General features: G+C 39.6%; 1 protein-coding gene across 3 annotated transcripts in view; it reads right to left on the bottom strand.

Annotated features, from left to right (window-relative positions):
• Positions 1–18,967, bottom strand: part of ENTPD1 (ectonucleoside triphosphate diphosphohydrolase 1) — a 133,359-nt gene that overhangs the window by 70,900 nt on the left and 43,492 nt on the right. The window contains exon 1 of one of the 3 annotated variants that reach the window (XM_049645486.1): positions 6,663–7,241. The exons of the other annotated variants lie outside the window; for them this stretch is intronic. The gene's annotated coding sequence lies outside the window, so the exon portion shown is untranslated. Of the gene's footprint in view, positions 1–6,662; positions 7,242–18,967 lie in introns of those variants that run through there. 3 annotated transcript variants of the gene reach the window in all.

The raw sequence follows: 18,967 nt of genomic DNA, 5'->3' as shown, positions 1-18,967 counted from the left end.
GACGCGCTGTGAGCCCCGCGTCCTCCTACGCCGCCATCTTCCGGAACCCCCCCTGTCTTTGCTTTTTAATAGAAATACTTCATCCAAAGCTTCCACCTGACTAGGGTGGTTTTATCTTATACTCATACAACAATGTCGGTTTTCACTCTCCCTCCTTTGTTCTCATCCAAAGCCCTGCAACAAGCTTCCAATCTCATGCTTTTGTATTTTCATACAAACAATATCTTAACATTCCCTCCCTATTCTAAAACATTTATGACTTTAAATAAGAAATAGAACTTACTGCCTCCAATCAGTTAGGAGACCCACCCTTCTAAGCCCTGTGACATGTGGAGCTTCATGTTTAGGTAGAGTAAAAGTATATTTATTTCAATAGGTTAAACTTTGATTCGAAAAAAAAAAATGAAGATGGTCAAAAGAAAGCTTGAAATTCTAGACTTATCAAATTTCCTTAAAAGTTGTATCAATGAATCATAGATGTATTCTCCTTTTTTCTCTCTCAGCCCTTTTCCTGGAAATTAATGCAGCTTATTATGCTTCACATTGGAAGAGGCAAAGAGCCATAGCCTCACACCTTTCCATGAATTATTCTAAAGTTGGCAGCAGACTACGTAAATGAAAAAGCAACAGCAAAACAACACCCAGAGGTTACAGGAGCTGGGATCTTGAGTAAGTCACATTCTCAGTCTTTGTTTCTTCAACTGTAAAAGGAGGATTAACAGTACTACCTATTTGATGGAGTTGCTAAAAGAATTAAACTGAATAATCTTTCAGAAACTCCCATATGAACTGTAAATCAATGATTATGATTATTATGATAATGATGATTATAGCTTGCAAGGCCATAACTTCATTTTGAATCGATGTATAAAATCAAATATGCAAATGCGCAATACCCAAGTAACCAGAGGCTTTTTACATCTGTAAATGGTGTTGAAAAGTGTTTTAATTTCCCAAATTTCCAGGATTCTTCTTTTTCTCATGATAGAAAAGTCTAGGGTGGGTGCAAAGATTCCTGTCACTTCACCATTTGCTGATACTTTTTCTCACTAGACTTGGTGGTTTGGGAACCAGGTTTTGCTGCTGACAGTACACTGGAAGCCAGAATCTAGGACTGAGCCTGGCTTGGTGAGTATCAGTCCTGGGTCACCCTATTCTTCGGAAAGCAACATCAGCTTCAAGTTCTAGAATTAGGGTTCGCCTTCTCAGGCAAAGAAAGGGGATGCTGTAGGGAGGTTAGGGAAACCCACACCTTCTCCCTCCCCTGCTGGTTCTGCCCTTCCTCCAGGCTTGTCTTGCAGGCTCCTTTCAGGGCAATATGGAAGTCCTTGGGCTCAAAGTACACTCTCTACTCCACTGCTTCTCATTCTCATTTCCAATTCAGGGGAGTAAAGAAATACTCTGGGGCCTTAAAGTGGAAGGGAGTTGTGTGGTTCTTCACACCTTAACGTGAAATGTTGAGATGGACTGTGTTCCCCAAACCTGGCTGTGGAAAAGCTGAATAGAAAGAACATGGGTTTGGAGGCAGTATAGGAGGAGGGCAAGGGACAAACTATCCCTTGGGATGGGTTGGAGGAAAGGGACTTTGGCAGCACCCAGGCACTGGGCAGCAGGGTGGGAGGACATAAGGCTCAGGATATAGAAGAGAGGTCCAGAAATGAAGCTCTCAGATACCACATCCACTTCACCAGCACCCAGTTTTACCAAGTACCCACCCTGTCTCCTTCCTGCCTCCTTGGATGGAAAGAGCAGCACTGGAAAACTCTCAGTTTCATCCTCACAGTTACCGTTTGTTATGTGCTTGCTGGGTACCAGGCACTATGCTAAACACTACGTGCACCATCCATGAAATCTTCACAACACTATAGATATCATTAGGCCAATTTGCACTTGAGGAAACTGGGGGTCAGATGTTTAGTAATGTGCTCATTGTCACACAGTAAGTGCAGAGCTGGAATGTAAGCACAAGCCTGTGTGATGGTGGGAATACTATGCTCTTCGTTATTAGGAGGAACTGACACTCATTTAACTCTTCCCTTTTCTATCTCCTCCTACCCCTCCCCCCACCTACCACCTACCCACTTCCTTCAGTCAAGTATGGCCAGTTAACATAAGCCATCTTCTAAGAAGGTCACCACAGGTGGTTTCTGCCTCATAAATGTCTAGGTTGGGTTTTGTGGCTGCTTTTCATGTCCTGTGACCTTATGATCTTGGCCACAATAGACTACGCCAACAACCACTGCTTGAGCCATGGTTGGGCTTGCATTACCTCATTTAGCCCTCTGAACAAACCAATACAAAATTAATCATATTGTACTGGTTGAGAACACTGACTCAGAAAAGTTAAGTTACCTGCCTGCGGTGATGATATAGCTAGTAAGAGGCAGAACTAGGATTGGAGGTTTGGTTCATCCAAATGCTTGAACATTCGGCTCTACCTCTTTTTCTTAGGAGATCAATGGAGTTGGCCTGGAACAAGAAACCCTCTCGAATACAATTTGTGACAATAGAAGGGAGTTTTCCAGCCAGTGCAGCCTGTGCAGCAGGAGACACAGAGACAGAATCAAAGAAGAGCTGAGTTTTGGCAATGGAAGAGAAATCAGGGAGGATGACTTCCACAGTGGCTGCCCAGTCATGTGGGCTGGCACTATGCCCTCATCAAAGCAGTTCCTGCCAGCTTATATGCAACAATAGAGTCTGTTACCTGTGTTTTCTGACTTCTCCAAATGGGCCTGTCAGCCCCTAGCACCCCAGATAACCTAACCCAGTCCTTGTCACCTATGCCTCACACATATCCCTCCCTTAGGCTTAAACTCCCAATAACACACCCCATCACTATCTTGTCCTGTGGGAATGGAGTGGCGAGAGTCTTGGAGCCCTGTAGACCCTGATGCTTGAATCCTAACCCCACTCTGACATCCAGCTTTACTTCTTTCCCCAAGTAACTCTTTCCTTCCATTGTCTGCCAGCTCCAAGAGAAACAGTATTAGGCCTAGGGGTGCTTTCCAACAGGCCCTGAGTGTTTGGGGTGTACATCAAATGTTTTCTGGGGGAACAGCAAGTCAAATGCCGTATGCAACTCAGAAGGCCATACAAGTACAGAACCCCCATATCCTGGGTCCACCAAGGCCTTGGAGTGACTGGGGAATGAAACTAGAATCTTCTTCCAGGACTTCAAACCCCACAGTTAGTCCCACTGTCTGCACGAGACATCAGAGCTCACAGAAGTCCCCTTGTCTCTGAGGTTGGCCAGAGGAACAAGCTGCTAGTGAGTATCAGTGCTAGAAATGCTGGCAACAGATGGGTATTGAGGAGGGCACCTTTTGGGATGAGCACTGGGTGTTGTATGGAAACCAATTTGACAGTAAATTTCATATATTAAAAAAAAAAAAAAAGAAATGCTGGCAACAAGCAGCATAGGACACTTTTTTTTTGAGTTTTATTTTTTTATTTTTTTAATATGAAATTTATTATCAAATTGGTTTCCATACATCACCCAGTGCTCCTCCCAACACATAGGACACTTTTAATGCTCCTATAAAGCATGTGTATTCTGAGGAACTTACACTCCTGAGCAGCTGGGGCTACATCTGTAAATGTCACACATAATGAGCTGTTCCAAGAAAGATCCAGGAATACAAAAAGCTTGATTTCCTGGCTCCAGTGCCTCCCCTTGGAAACCTTCTCCTCTGAGGACAATTTGGTGAAAGGTCAAATTGGTACCTTGACCTTTACACACACACACACACACACACACACACGCACACACACACACACACACGCATACGCACAGAGAGAGAGAGAGAGAGAGAGAGAGAGAACAAGAAAATCACTTGGTTATATTAAGCATCCCATCACATTCCTCTCTCAGGAAGGCAGGATATAGTAATCAGAAACAGACAAAAAGAAAAAATAATTGACAAGGCACCTGTTTTTTTTTACATAGATCTACTTCTTTCTAACTCTCTTGCAGGTTCTCTTGCTGTTCTATTATTTGGTAACCAATTGCCCCAGCTCCAAATCTGTTCCTCCTTTCCATAATCATAATATCTAGAAGTTGAGTTCCCAAGGCAACCACAAATATTTGTTATTCTTTCTGCCCTGTGATTTTCCCTAAAAATAAACTCAGATATTTTTCCTACCATCAAAATGCCATGAAGAATGTTAATGGATATTGCTTTTTTATGCATACCTGTGAAATAAAGAAGGTGTAATGCTGCTTAGGCAAAATTTCCAGAAACACTGTGAAAGTCCTAAAGTGGAAGATAATATAAAAGCTGGGGTGTTAGATTGTTCTATCTTTAAAATGGAACAAGGCATGGGGGAAAGGATTAGAGCAAGCTGTTATACATATGTTCATGCACCCAAACAAGCAGAATTTTTTTCCTTTTTAGAAAGGAAATAGCTGAGTGCCTATTTGCTCTGAGGTCTCATACAGATTTCCTTCGAAATGTCCCCTTGATGTACCAGCCAAGGACTCCCAGAGATCTCTATTTGAAGCCAACAGAACTGAAACCAATTAACAAACAAATTTGTTTTCTGTTCACATGTGTCTCTGGGGTGGGTGACCTTTCAGAAATCATGGATAAAGTCTCCATTTAAGGCTCCAACACAGTAATGACCCCACTACACAAATCATTGTGGCTTAAGGGGCTTCCAAATTAAAGGAGGTCTTGCAAATGGTAATGTCACAATGGCAATAGTGATAGAAAACTTTACATTTCAATTATGTCAACAACAGTTTGCAAACGCATTTATGTTCCCTCTCTTTTTGATCCTCAGAGAAACTCCCTAGGACACACACACACACACACACACACACACACAGAGTTCCATTTTACAAGTATGCAAAAGCTGAGGCTGAAGAGCAAGGACACTTGCCCCACCTATATGCTACTGGGTGTACAACTCAACCAAGTCTTCTACTTCCAGTCCCATGTCTTATTATCCTGAATATTCTTTATGCTTCCACCTCACCATACCTACTATCATCCAAGAATCCTGACACCAGTAGAATTTGTGATACAGAGGACCAAGAGTTAAACAGGCAGACTTAAGAGTTCTTAGAGAAGCAATTCATAAATAGATAAAATAATGGAAAGACTGTGGGGGGTGGGGCGGGAAGAAAAAACAAAGCTGAGATGAACTAATGCAAGATGCAGTCACTAACACAACAGGGAAAATTCTGTCTCCCTCCTTCATATCCTCTCTGCTCATGACTGTCCTAAGACCTTGGACTTCCCCCAAATGGCCCTATAATAACCCTTTCCTCCAATATTGGAAAGTGTCTTAAAATATTTGGCTAACTTTGATTGACCAAACGCAGGTTTCCAATTTTTCTTAGAACTACCATATTAGTACCAGTCATATTCATGTCACTATTTCTTTTGACACATGTTCTTTATACAACATGGTCTCTGAATCCTTTCCCATTCTGGATATACCCACCCACCCAGTTTGTCAACATCTCACTTCCAATGTGATGCAGAAAGGGAATGTACCACCCATAGTGATTTCCAGTTCTTTACTCAATGAATCAATTAAAAGTAAACAAATTTGCACTGAATCATGAGGGAACTTTTTGAGTGGTGGAAATACTCTATATGTAGCTTGATGGGTCAAAAAGTGTTGTTGTAGGGATAAATGAGATAGTGAAAGTCAAGCACTTAACATAGGTCTTGGCACAATGTAAGTCCTTTTATGAACCACTCCCTGCAAATCAATGCCTTCATTGCACTCTCTCTGAAGTATTATCTTCAGTTCAGAGCAATGTATTTTTTTAAGTTTATTTATTTATTTTGAGAGAGACAGAAACAGCATGAGCAGGGGAAGAGCAGAGAGAGAGAGGGAGAGAGAATCCCAAGCAGGTCCACATTGTCGGTGCAGAGTCTGATGCAGAGCTCAAACTCATGAACCACGAAATGATGACCTGAGCTGAAATCAAAAGTCAGACACTTAATCAGCTGAGTCACCCAGGCACCCCCAGAGCAGTGTATTTTGAGACAGACAATAAATTGGAGGGCAGAAGTTTCTTTTGTTTTTTTTAATTTTTTTTTTAATGTTTATTTATTTTTGAGACAGAGAGAGACAGAGCATGAACAGGGGAGGGGCAGACAGAGAGGGAGACACAGAATCTGAAACAGGCTCCAGGCTCTGAGCGGTCAGCACAGAGCCCGACGCGGGGCTCGAACTCACGGACCGTGAGATCATGACCTGAGCCGAAGTCGGACGCTTAACCGACCAAGCCACCCAGGCGCCCCGTAGGGCAGAAGTTTCAAAGGAGAGACAGAAGCCCCTACTCACAAAAGTTCCATTAGCAATTTGTCCCTCTCTGTTTGCGCCTGTCCAGCTTTGCCCTACTCTGGTGAAGACACAATAGGTTTATCTCCTGAGGAGCAACTCCACCTAATTCCTACAGTATATTGGGAATTTCTTCACCATAATGGGAGAGCATCTGAAAACCCATGTTGCTTCCATGCCTTGGGTCAAGTGTCCTGCAAAGAATTTAACCACCCCTTTGCGAGAATCTGGGCAAACCTCCTTAGGTAAATTCATCATAGAGTACATTAGAGTCTGGCCACCCAGTTCCTGGTCCTTGCTTCATTTCCACCATAGGATTAGAGTCAGACCACAGATGTTGACCAAATTGGTAGGGGACTGACCTTGTATGCTGGTTTCAGTCCACTACTTTCATGTAGGATCTGAATTCAGTTTCCAGTGACCTCAGACAGACGTTTCTGCCCAATGACTTGGCAACAGACCAAGGATGTACTTCCCAGATGCCCCTGCAGCTGGACCCCCACCTTGGATCAAAGCCCTTGAATACACCCATGGTCTGGATCAAACATGACTTTATTTGTCTCCCTTGGACACAATGACCTGAGCTACCTACAGCAACTTCCTTTTACTCTCCCCATCTACAAAGAGCTTCAGGTACATGTCATATCTATGGATGTTCCATTTAGAACACTGACAATGAGATGAAAACATTACAAAGAGCAAACATATGAGCTCATAAAGCAAAGCAACCTATTGAAGATTTATACAGGGACAAATTTATTGAAGATGTATGGGGCAAATAGGCCTCAAAACTTTAATAGACCTAAAAACTTTACTAGTCACTGATATCTTATAATTTCATTCATTCATTCATTATGTACTCATTTATATATTCACGCTTGCACTGATTTGAATAACATTTGATTGTCTGGAATATGCTTGGTACTGGATATATAAAGTATGAGTAAAACTTTATAAGATATATAAGATATACATAAGTATGTATAAGATATATATAAGTATTAATAAGATATATAAAGTATGAATAATCCCTGCTCTTAAAGAACTGTAAGAATTAATGTTCAGAATGTCAATGTCATCGCCTTGATCTGTCAAATAAACGTTTTTATCCTTGGTATGCTCTGTTAAAAGAAACAGATGTAATACACCTCAGTAGGTTATATAAGATAATTCCATTCAATAATATTAGCTATAATTAGCACAAAATGTAATGTGTGAGCTTCAATTCTCTAGGTAACAGCATTATCAGCCTTGAGCGTGGCGTTTCTAGGACTGTATCACACCTTTGGCCTTCCTAGCTATATGGTATTGGCCTCACTTCCTCAGTTTTAAAACAGGAATAACAGTATTTCTCATGTCATAAGATTTTTGTAAAGGTCAAATGAGGTAATGGGTTCAACGTGCTTAACATGGTACCTGGAAAACTCCTGTTTACATTGTATCTTCCTTTTCAAATTTGCATATGATAGTTTTTATTTATGTAGTTTACATTAACAAGATCTTTCCATTTTTTAATATCACCTTAGAACCTCCATTTGGGGTTAATATCTAAGGTCAAGAGCAATTGGCCTTATAAAGGAAATCCTAAGTAGTAAAAGCAATAACCAAGAAGGACAACATACTCATAGCCTTAATCAAAAGGAAGTAAGTAGAAGTAAGCATCTCAGAGTCTCAGAAATTAAAATTTGTGAGACGCTTATCAAAACTATCACCTACTAGGAAAAGATGTTAGAGCATATGACACTCTGTTAAGTTAAAACTAAACCAACTGCAGGACACATGAATAAAGTGACAGGACCCCAGTCAAGGCTCAGGCTTTCAAAGCACATCTGGACTCTGTATTAAGTTTCAGACAACACACTTAAAGTGAGACCTTAACAGCCTAGAACTGATCTGAAGCTTCCCAAAAAACAAAAGTGTTAGCCAACTGGAACTTGACAAAACAGTGAAATACAGTAGGAAAGCTGAGGCCTCTTCAGCTGGGGAATGGCAGACACGGAGGAGTCATGGCCATATCCTTTCAAATATCTGAGGGACTATCCCACAGAAAGGGATTTAGATCTGGTCCACCTCTATGGCTCAGAGGGAAGAACTAGTGCAAATGGCAGAAGGAAGATGCAGGAAAGGAGAAACATTCAGTTAAATTTTAAAAAGAGCAAATCTTTGTAACAGATCTATCTCATATAATAAGAGAACTCTCTCTGGCATTTAGGAAAAGTAAAGTATAGGAGGGCAAGCAGAGACTCTAGGACTCAACAGAGAATTCAGCTTGATCAAGATGCTGGACTGTGGATTTGGCTGGTTTCTGATAACTTTTTCAGACATCCCTGGTAAGAAAAATAAAGCAGTGATATACTTTCTAAGACATATTAACCATAAAATGAGGATAATAATAACATTGACCTGATAGAATTGTGTAAAGATAATAATAATATGTGGGAAAAGACTTCAATGGGAAAGACTAAAATGGAAACAAATAAACAAGCTCAGAGGAAACAGAGGGGAAAATTTCAATTATTATCCTCACAGAGATGAGAAAAAAATTGCATCTGTGAGACCAAAAGAGTGTACAATTTTGTTTAAATAAACAATTAGAAAATAAAAACAAGTTTTTAAAATTTTAAACTACAATAACTGAAAAATGAACTTGACAAATGTCTTTGAAATTTTAAGGATAAAGCTGAGAAAATATCCTAGAAGGTAGAGCTGACTGCCAAAGAGATGGGGAGAAAACACAAGAAATTAAAATTATTAATACAAGAGAGACAGCGCCTAATACACCTTCCAAAAAGAAAGATCAGAGAAAACCACGGGAAGAAAATTATCAAAGAAACCATATGAGAAAATTTCCCAGAACTAAAGGACCTGAGCTGCCAGATGGGAGGGGCTGAATGCCCAACACAATAGATGAAAATAAACACACCCCAAAGTACATCACTATACATGTTTAGTACATAAGGGATAAAGAAAAAATCCTAAATGCTTCTTAGAAAACAGAGGGTGGGGTGGGAGGAACAAGTGGCATAAAAATAATTGGGAATAAGAATAGCATCAGACTTCAAAAATCCAAAAGACACAAAGGCCTCAACATTTTTAATCCAATGCACCTTTTCTCAGGAAGTACCAAAGGATGTGCTCCACCCAAGTGAGATAGTGAACCTAGGAAAAGGAAAAGATGTAGTACAAACGGAGAACCAAAATCAACAGTAGAAAGGTCAGGGGAAGAAGTCCAGGAAGACAACCATGCAGCAGTCTAGAAGAGCAATGAACTTAGATGGGGATAGGACAACAGGTTCAGAGAGGAGGTTTTAAAAAAGAACAGACAAGAAAAGAAGGACAAAAAAGAAACATTACTGACTATGTAGGAAAGTGTATCAAAGGGTTTGTAAAAAAGGATTACTAATAGAGAGACACTAAGAACTAAGCATATAAAGAAGTGAGAGGCCTTATTAATGTCAGTAAAAATAAAAAGTCCTATAGGAAAGAACATCTGAGGCACAAACAATACTTAATAATTAGTCATGCTAAAGGAAACATTGCATATGGATTTAACCAAAACTTGTGACATCATGATGGTGTGGAGAGGGCAACCCTGCAGGAATTTAAGAAAGCAAACCACTCATGGGGCACCTGGGTGGCTGACTTTGGCTCAGGTCATGATCTCACAGTTTGTGGGTTCAAGCCCCACATTGGGCTCTGTGCTGACAGCTCAGAGCCTGGAATCTGCTTCAGATTCTGTGTCTCCCTCTCTCTCTGGTCCTCCCCAACTCATACTCTGTCTCTCTCTCAAAAATAAACATTAAAAAAAATTAAAAAAAAAAAAAAGGCACTCAGCTACCAAAATAAGCAACAGAAAGCACAAATACCAGAAGAGATTCTGAATCTCTTTTCTTAAATCCTTTCTCTTCCCATCCCTTTATTAACATTGGTACTTGTTAGGTATCATTCTTCATCCTCTTCTGTTTTCATTCTCTACCCTTTCCAGGGAGATTTATTCATGCCCATCCTTTCCAACTCCAACTCTCATTATCTCTGGATTTTGGACAGACCTCTCTAAGCTCTAGACCCAAATTTCCAGCAATCAACATAGTATCTCTGCTTGATGTCTTATAACCATCTCTTGTTCAGCATGTGCCAGGATGAACTTGTTATCTCTCTCCTCCTCTGTCAAATCTACTCTCCTTCCCCACTTCCTAGCCTTATTGTATAAGCACTTACTGACCCAATCATTCAAATCTAAACTTGAGAATAAGTCTTGACATTTCTTTCTCCTTCTCTCCCAACAAACCACTTAGCTCTCTACTTCAGACTCTATAATTCAGAAAATTGTCTAAATCCAGCCCCTCCCATCCATTCCCCTGCCCCCACACCCTGCACCATCAATGCCTTAGTGCAGGTCCCCATCACTTCTCGCCTACTGGGCTACTGCAGAAACCCAATACGAGTCTCCCTCCATCGCTCACCAATCTTGGTTCATTCCCTAGACTGCTGCCAGAATGATTTCACAAAGCCAAGTCTTATGACCACCAAGCATGATGGTAGCATAAGTGAAAATACTTTGCCACACTCTCCCACATTTTTGTGAAAATCTACAACTATGCCTTAAAAGAAATGGGATTTTTTTCCCAAATGAAAAGCCGCTGTATTCGAATTAAGGCATGACACTAATGGCCAGCATCATCTCTTCAGGGACATGGCAGCATAACCAGGCACAAGTAAGAAGAGGCCTTAGTTGGCCCTCCTACCCATTTAACGTAGAAAGAACAAACCCACATTACGGGAGAAGAGCATCAGAGTGTGATGGGAGAGGCAAGGGTAACTCTTTGAGAAGCCCCGGGTTGGCTGTTTTGTCTCGCTTTGTTTTGTTTGTTTGAGTTTGTTTTTGCCTCTGTGACTTGGCAGCCATGTGTCTACCATGAGTATAAAGAGATCTTAGAACTGATCTCCAAAAAAAAAAAGGCATTACTCAGGCAAGGCACTAAGCAGTGGAACAGCTGCTCACTCTTCAGTTCAACATAAATTTGCTGTCAGTAGGGAAGGGACAAGAGAAGAAAACAGGTCCTAAGAAGGGTCCTTCCTGGATGTCTTTATGCCTCTGGACAATAACATTGAGAGAATTCTGACAACTGTAGACTGTCCTCTCAAACATGACTAAATAGTGACAGGACATTTGTCTTCCTTCCTGGATCTGAGTTAGCTTTTTTTGGCTAGAGGATTGAAATGTCTTCCCACATGTAGAAGGAGATCTAGCACTTAGTGACTACATTCTTCCGGGATCCAAAGGGAATTTGAGGGGGCCAAGGGGAGACTATGCATTCCAATCATCTCTAACACTGGGCTAGGATGAATCTCCCCCAACACTTCCTTCAATTCTTTTTAGAACAAGGTGAAAAATACACACATTCATCTGCACACACATACGAAAGGAATCTTTTTTTTTTTTAATGGTAAGGCCTTAGACTAAATAAATTTTACAGTAAAGTAGAAAGAACGATGAAGGAAAAGCTTGCCTCTAAAATAGATATGATGCAAGAACGAGAGAGAAATCTTTCCTTGTTTATTTTTTAGTTAGATACAAGAGGATGTTGCTATGAGAAGAGAACAGACTAAGATAAAAGATTTCATGGTAACCAAAAACACTGCAGCTGAATGAAAGTTTATATTGGAATAATTAAGGATAATTGCATCAGTGATGTAGAGCATATCGTAGGAAAACACTCTCAGAATACAAAAACAAAACAAAACAAAACAAAAACAAAACAATGAAGGAAAGGAAAGAGAAAGAAAGAGAGAGAGAAAGGTAGATGGTGTTCAGAGATTAGAGATCCAAATAATAGGTCCTGGAGGGAAAAAACGAACAAAGCAGGAACACTGATAGGAGTTATGTCAAGAGAAATCTTTCTTGCTCCTAAAGAAGTCCTGAATTTGGCAATCAAAGGGGTTTACCATATTCTAGGCAAAATCTGTGAAAGGAAGTCTGTACTCAGTTGTCTTGCTGTAAGAAGTATAAATGTCAGGACTAGAGAACAGAAGAACGTTAGGGCTGGAAAACAGCTGTCCTCAAACTTCTCAGCACCAGACACCTCAAGACAGTAGAAGAATATTTCCAATTACAGGAGGGGATAAGATGTCTATATTTAGACAAATTGTCACCCTCTTACCACACTGATGCCCTTTCTAAAAAATTACTTTGGTATGCTGACTAGAGCATTATGAAGAGAAATAAAATTAAGAACTCAAGGATGGGATTGAACGCATAATGAGAAAAGAACTATATTGAAACCAATTAAATCCATGGAGGGATGAGTATAATTATTAATATCCAAATAAAAAGGAAAAACCTATTAAATAAATGCCTAATATAGTTTTAGATATTGGAATTTATAATATTATGAAATTAAATAATTAAAATAAGAAAGGAAGACCGAGGGAAGCAAAAGCTCTTAAATTCTTACCTTTCATAACACAGCCACAATTACTCTTGTTTTTACTTTGATATTAAGATAAACTTAAGCTCAGGAATGTTTTTATTTTCATTTAATATATCCACAGAGAAAAATAAAAATAAGATATCTGTTATCCACAGCTTTCTAGAAATATAGATAAAAATAAATAAGCAAAAGCACAGAGTCCATATAGCAAAAAGCATAATATGAGAAAACATTCAACACCAGGGAGAATAAAACAAGAATGTTACGTAAAATAAATGTGAACTAGTATAAATTCCTCCATGAAAACTCCAGAGACTCTCCAGAGACTCAACTTGGATTTAAAAAGCCAATGGTTCATGGGGCACCTGGGTTGCTCACTTAGCTAAACGTCCAACTTTGGCTCAGATCATGATCTCACAGTTTGTGAGTTCGAGCCCTGCGTCAGGCTCTGTGCACAGCTTGGAGCCTGCTTTGGATCCTGTGCCTCATTCTCTCTCTGTCCCTCCCCCACTTGTGCTCTCTCTCTCTCTGCCTCTTAAAAATAAATACATGTAAAAAAAAATTTTTTTTTAAATAGCCAATGGTTCATAAAGGATACATGGAGAATAAAATGAAAATTCCAGCTGGCTTCTTTGCAGAAATTGACAAGCTGATCCTAAAATTCATATGGAAATTCAAGGGACCCCAAAGAGTAAAAACAATCTTGAAAAAAAGAACTGACTCTGATTTCAAAACTTACTACAAAGTTATCGTAATCAAGACAGGGTGGAACTGACACAGAGATAGACAAACAGATCAACAGAATAGAGCTGAGAGTCCTCACATTTACAGTCAATTGCTTTTCAACAAGGCTGCCAAGAAAATTCACTGGGGAAGAGAATAATCTTTCCAATAAATGGTGCTGGGACGACTGGATATTCACATGAAGTTGGGCCTCCACCTCATACCACATCCAAAAACTATTCAAAATGGATCAAAGACCTAAATGTGAGAGCTAAAACCAGAAAATCGTTCAAACAAAACATAAGTGCAAATGTTCATGACTATGGATTAGACAAAGGGTCCTACTCCAAAGAAGATCTACAAATACCCATTAAACACATAAACAGATGCTCAAAATCATTAGCCATCAAGGAAATGCAAATCAAAGCCACGAGACACCACTTCACGCTCAATATGATGGCTATAATCAAAGATCAATAAAAAAATAAAAAGGGCTAAGTAAGGATGGAGGGAGACTGCAACCATCACACACTGCTGGTGGGAATGTAAAATGATGCAGCTACTTTGGAAAACAGTCTGGCAGTTCCTCAAATGGTTAAGCATAGATATATGACCCACTTCTTGGTATATATCCAAGAGAAATTAAGAACATAGATCCACACAAAAACTAGTCCATGAATGCTCAGAGCAGCATTATTCATAATGATAAAAGGTAGACACACCTCAAATACCCACTAAGTGATGAATGGATAAAATGTGGTTTTATGGATAAAATGGATAAAATATGGAATATATGATAGGTAATGTTCAGAAGAAGCAAAACTTTAGCAGAAAGGAGGCTGGTGTTTGCCAAAGGCTGTGGGGGGAAGAAACGGTATGTGGAGATGAAATGGAAGCGACTAATGGGTACAGAGTTTCTCTCTGGGGTGATAAAATGTTCCAAAATTGATTGTAGCGATGACTACACAATTCTGTGAACGTAGTAAAAAACACCAAAAAGTGGATGTTAAGTGGGTGAATTATGTGGTATGTGAATTATATCTCAAAATAATAGTAAGATCAACAACTATGAATTCAAATCTCAACTTCAACACGGACCAATGGAGAGACTTTTGCTAACTCACTTCTTCAGTCTCTCGTTTGTAAGACAGGGACAGTAAACAGTACTGATCTCCAAAACTTGTTTGAGAACTGAGTTAACAGCTGTAAGGTGACTAGAACAGCAGGTGGTCCAATACACACCGAACCTGTAGGTTAACTAACTAAAGTCACTACCACTTCCACGCATTAAAAACTTGCTGTATTCGTTTCCTACGGCTGCCATAACAAATTACCACCAACTTGGTGGCTTAAAGCAAAATACACATCTACTCTCTCACAGTTTCACAGGTCCAAAGTCTGAAATCAGCTTCATTGGGCTGAAATCAGGGTGTTGGCAGAGCCGTTCTTCCTTTTCCATCTTCTAAACTCCATTCCATGCGTTCCTTGGCTAGTGGCCCTCTCCCCCACATTCAAAGCCAGAGGCACAGCATCTTGCTTCAGTGGTTACATTGCCTTCTGTGTCAAATCCCCCACTCCCTCCCTCTTATAAGGATATTGGTTGCATTTAGGGCCCGCCTGGCTAATCCAGGATACTCTCCCCAGTTAAAGATCCTTAATTTAATCACATCTGTGAAGACTCTTTTTCAATAGGACATGCATGAATTCTAAAGATTAGGAGCTATAATCTTTGCAGCCTACCTCGGTTACTATATTGACCAAAAAAGAAGAAAAAGAAAGTAAATCTATGGGGAAAAGCTCTATTTCTATGAAAAAAATCTATTTCTCAAGTCACCAAAAGAAAGCAATAAAAAGAAAACATAGGGGCTCCTGGGTGACTCAGTCAGTGAAGCATCTGACTCGATTTCGGCTCAGGTCATGATCTCATGGTTCGTGGGATCGAGCCCCACAATGACAGCAGGCTCCACAATTGTGACAGGCTCCACAATGACAGCAGGATTCTCTCTCTCTCTCTCTCTCTCTCTCTCTCTCTCTCTGCCCCTCCCGTGCACTCTCTCTGTCTCTCCAAATAAATTAATTTAAAAAAATATTTAAAAGAAGACATTAAGCAAAAGATGGTACCAGGAACGTTTTTACATAGCTAAAATTAGAAAATATGAGTACTGCACTATTAATTTCTGTTAACTAACCCTGTTCACTGGAAACAAGGGTTGTTCGGGTCCTATCTATCCTGTCTTTTGAGCACAAACCCTAAAAAATTATTTTACTGATGACGCATCACTTCAGATGTCTTTTTGTGCATGTGTCTGAGTCTTTATCCACTTAAGCAATACTGTTTCAGTTTTATGGTTCAGTGATTCTGACCCCACCTCTTAAATCCTGCCAAACAGTCCCACATCCTGGCTCTGGCCTCCTGGAACCTGCCATGGTTACATGAAACAGAGAGGCCGGGTAATTCTCACTCACAGCCACTGCATACTTCCTAGCCATACGAGGCTCAGCTGCTTCAGATGTCACCTGAGAACTTCCTCTCACCTTCTTGTCTCTTTCCCAACACTGAATTACTCCTTCTCTGCATCTTCTTGACCTTCCCTCCATACTCCCAACTTTCCATCATGCCCCTACTTTTCTAACAAGCCACAATAAAAATGACTCAGGTCGCATTTCCCCACCAGAACTGAAAATAATGGATATTGACTATCATTTCACATAGGAGAAAATTATGGTTGGGGAGGGGTTACCATATGATTGAAATGACTGGGTAGATTTTTAAATACCCACTCTTATGTCTTAAAAACAGAATATATCTCCTTTATAAGCATTCACAAAAAATTCACTACATGCTTAAGTACAAAGAAATCTCAGAAATTATAAAGCCATATTCTGTATCCATTGTGAAATAAAATGAAATTTTAATTAAAATTAATAGTTTAAACAAAAATAACAATCACTTGGAACTTAAAAAATATATATTATTCTGGGTTAAAGAGACCATAAAAATGCAGTATCAAACTATTTTGAAAACCACAGCACCACTGATAAAAGTGTATTGGATCTATTTACAGCTATAAGTCTTTGTACAAAAAAAAACACTAAGGGAAGACTCAGAAAAACTTGTGAATATGGCAGAAAAACTTGAATATCTTTATTTGATGAAGAGCTCACATAAATTAAATTGAAAACATAAAATCCAAATAAGTAATAAAAGGGCAAAGGATATAAACAGTATACAAAAGAAGGATATTATGTTTAAAAACACTGAATTTACTGGTAATTAAAGAAATACTAATTCAGGGTGCCTGGGTGGCTCAGTAGGTTGAGCGTCCTACTCTTGATTTTGGCTCAGGTCACAATCTGACAGTTTCATGAGTTTGAGACCGACGTTGGGCTCTGCATTGCCAGTGCAGAGCTTGCTTGGGACTCTCTCTCTCTGCCCCTCCCCTGCTCATGCTCTCTCTGTCTCTCTCAAAATTAATAACAAAATTTAAAAAACACAAATTAAAACAACATAAAAGTAGATAAGATTATTTTTTAAAAAAACACCAAAGCTGTCAGGGATGCAACAAAACAGGAGCTGCTTGTGGAAGCATGAAATGTCCACCCTTATGGACAGCAACTTGGCAACAGTAATCAAGAACTTTAAAAACTATTTACAAGTTTTAATCTGGTATTTCTACTTCTGGGACTCTATCTATCCTAGCATGCAACCCTACGTATGGAAAAACTTTATGCATAAAGACGTTTATTGGAAATGGTAACAACCTAAATGTTCAATAACAGGAGAATTATTAAATTATAGGACCATAAAAATTATGATAACAGAGCAAGGCTAAGATAGAAATGTTCGTGCTTCACTGCTATGCTAAAATCCAGGCTTTAAAACTGTATGTATAGCCTAACAATCATAATGCCATCTCATAATTTTTCAAGATCCTAGCCAAGAAAATGCAAAAAGAGAAACAACACAGGCATAGTAAAAGGAACTGCAAGGAAATACACCAAGATATTGTCGGGAATGATTGTTTTTCTTTTCTCCCCCAATCTATATTTTCATGTTTTCTTTAACGGGCATGTGCCATATTACTTACACTCTCACGGTCATAAAGAATTGTCCACATCCCTTCTATGAATCAAAAGGAAACACGTCTTTATGAAGGACATGTACTGCCATTGTTCCTGGGTCTCTAAAGTCATGTTGATATTCTAGCACAAACACAACAGGATGGAAGCATGTTACACAAACTCTTCTCTGCCTTCTTTTCTCCAACAGCTTCTTTTTTCCTCATAATTCCCTCAATTTTCCAAACTAAAGAAATTCCACCGGTCCTCTCTGCACCCACTTCCCCCCTTTGCACCTAGAATCATTCCCACCTCACTTCTGCAGAGTGGGTACAATGCCCCAGGCACACTATTCCCAGTCTCAGAGCCCTGAGTCCCTGCTACCCCTACTCCATGGTACTCCAAACATCCAGGAAAGGGTTCTAGAGACAATACTTCTCCAGTACTTCTCAGGTTGGAGGCAGGGAATAAAAGCAGGGAGACTTGGAGCCATGGAGAAAAAGTGGGAGATATTTAGAAACTCCGACACTGGGAGTATTACTTTTTAGTAATAATAGTTTGTGTGCAATAAATTCAGACTTCTTTCTTGTATGGCAAATTAGAGGTTAGCTTCCTGTTCTAGGCCATGTATTGAATAAATGAATAAACCCTTCATTTATTGAAGAAATAAATGGCCCCTGGCTGAATGAACGAATGAACGAATGAATGAATGACATTTCCCATGATCCTGCAATGACATAGGTAATCTGTGACTCAAAGTCTCCTCTGGCAAAGGAAACAAAAACAAAATCAAACTATTGATATTACACCAAAATAAAAAGCTTTTGTACAACAAAGGAAACCATCAAGAAAACAAAAAGGCAACCTACTGAATGGGAGAAGATGTTTGCAAATGACACATCTGACAAGGGGTTAATATCCAAAATATATAAAGAATTTATACAACTCAACACCAAAACAAACAAACCAAATAATCCATTGAAAAATGGACAGAAGACATGAATAGACATTTTTTCAAGAAAGACATACAGATTGCCAACAGATACATGAAAAGATGCTCAACATCACTCATCATCAGAGAAATGCAAATCACACCACAATGAGATATCACCTCACACCTGTCAGATTAGCTAAAATCAAAAACATATGAAATAATAAGTGTTGGTAAGGATGTGGAGAAAAATGAATCCTCATGCACTGTTGGTGGGAATGCAAGCTGGTGCAGCCACTGTGGAAAACAGTATGGAGCTTCCTCAAAAAATAAAAATAGAACTACCATATCATCTAGTAATTCCACTACTGGGTATTTACCCAAGGAAAATGAAAACACTAATTTTAAAAGTATGTGCACCAGGGACACCTGTGTGGCTCACTCAGTTGAGTGTCCAACTCTTGATTTTGGCTCAGGTCATAATCTCAAGGTTCGTGAGTTTGAGCCCGGCATTGTGCTCTGT

Source organism: Panthera uncia, chromosome D2, assembly GCF_023721935.1.
Source record: "Panthera uncia isolate 11264 chromosome D2, Puncia_PCG_1.0, whole genome shotgun sequence".
Lineage (NCBI taxonomy): Eukaryota > Metazoa > Chordata > Mammalia > Carnivora > Felidae > Panthera > Panthera uncia.
The sequence above is the reverse complement of the archived record's forward strand: the minus strand, read 5'-3'. Positions and strand labels throughout refer to the sequence as shown.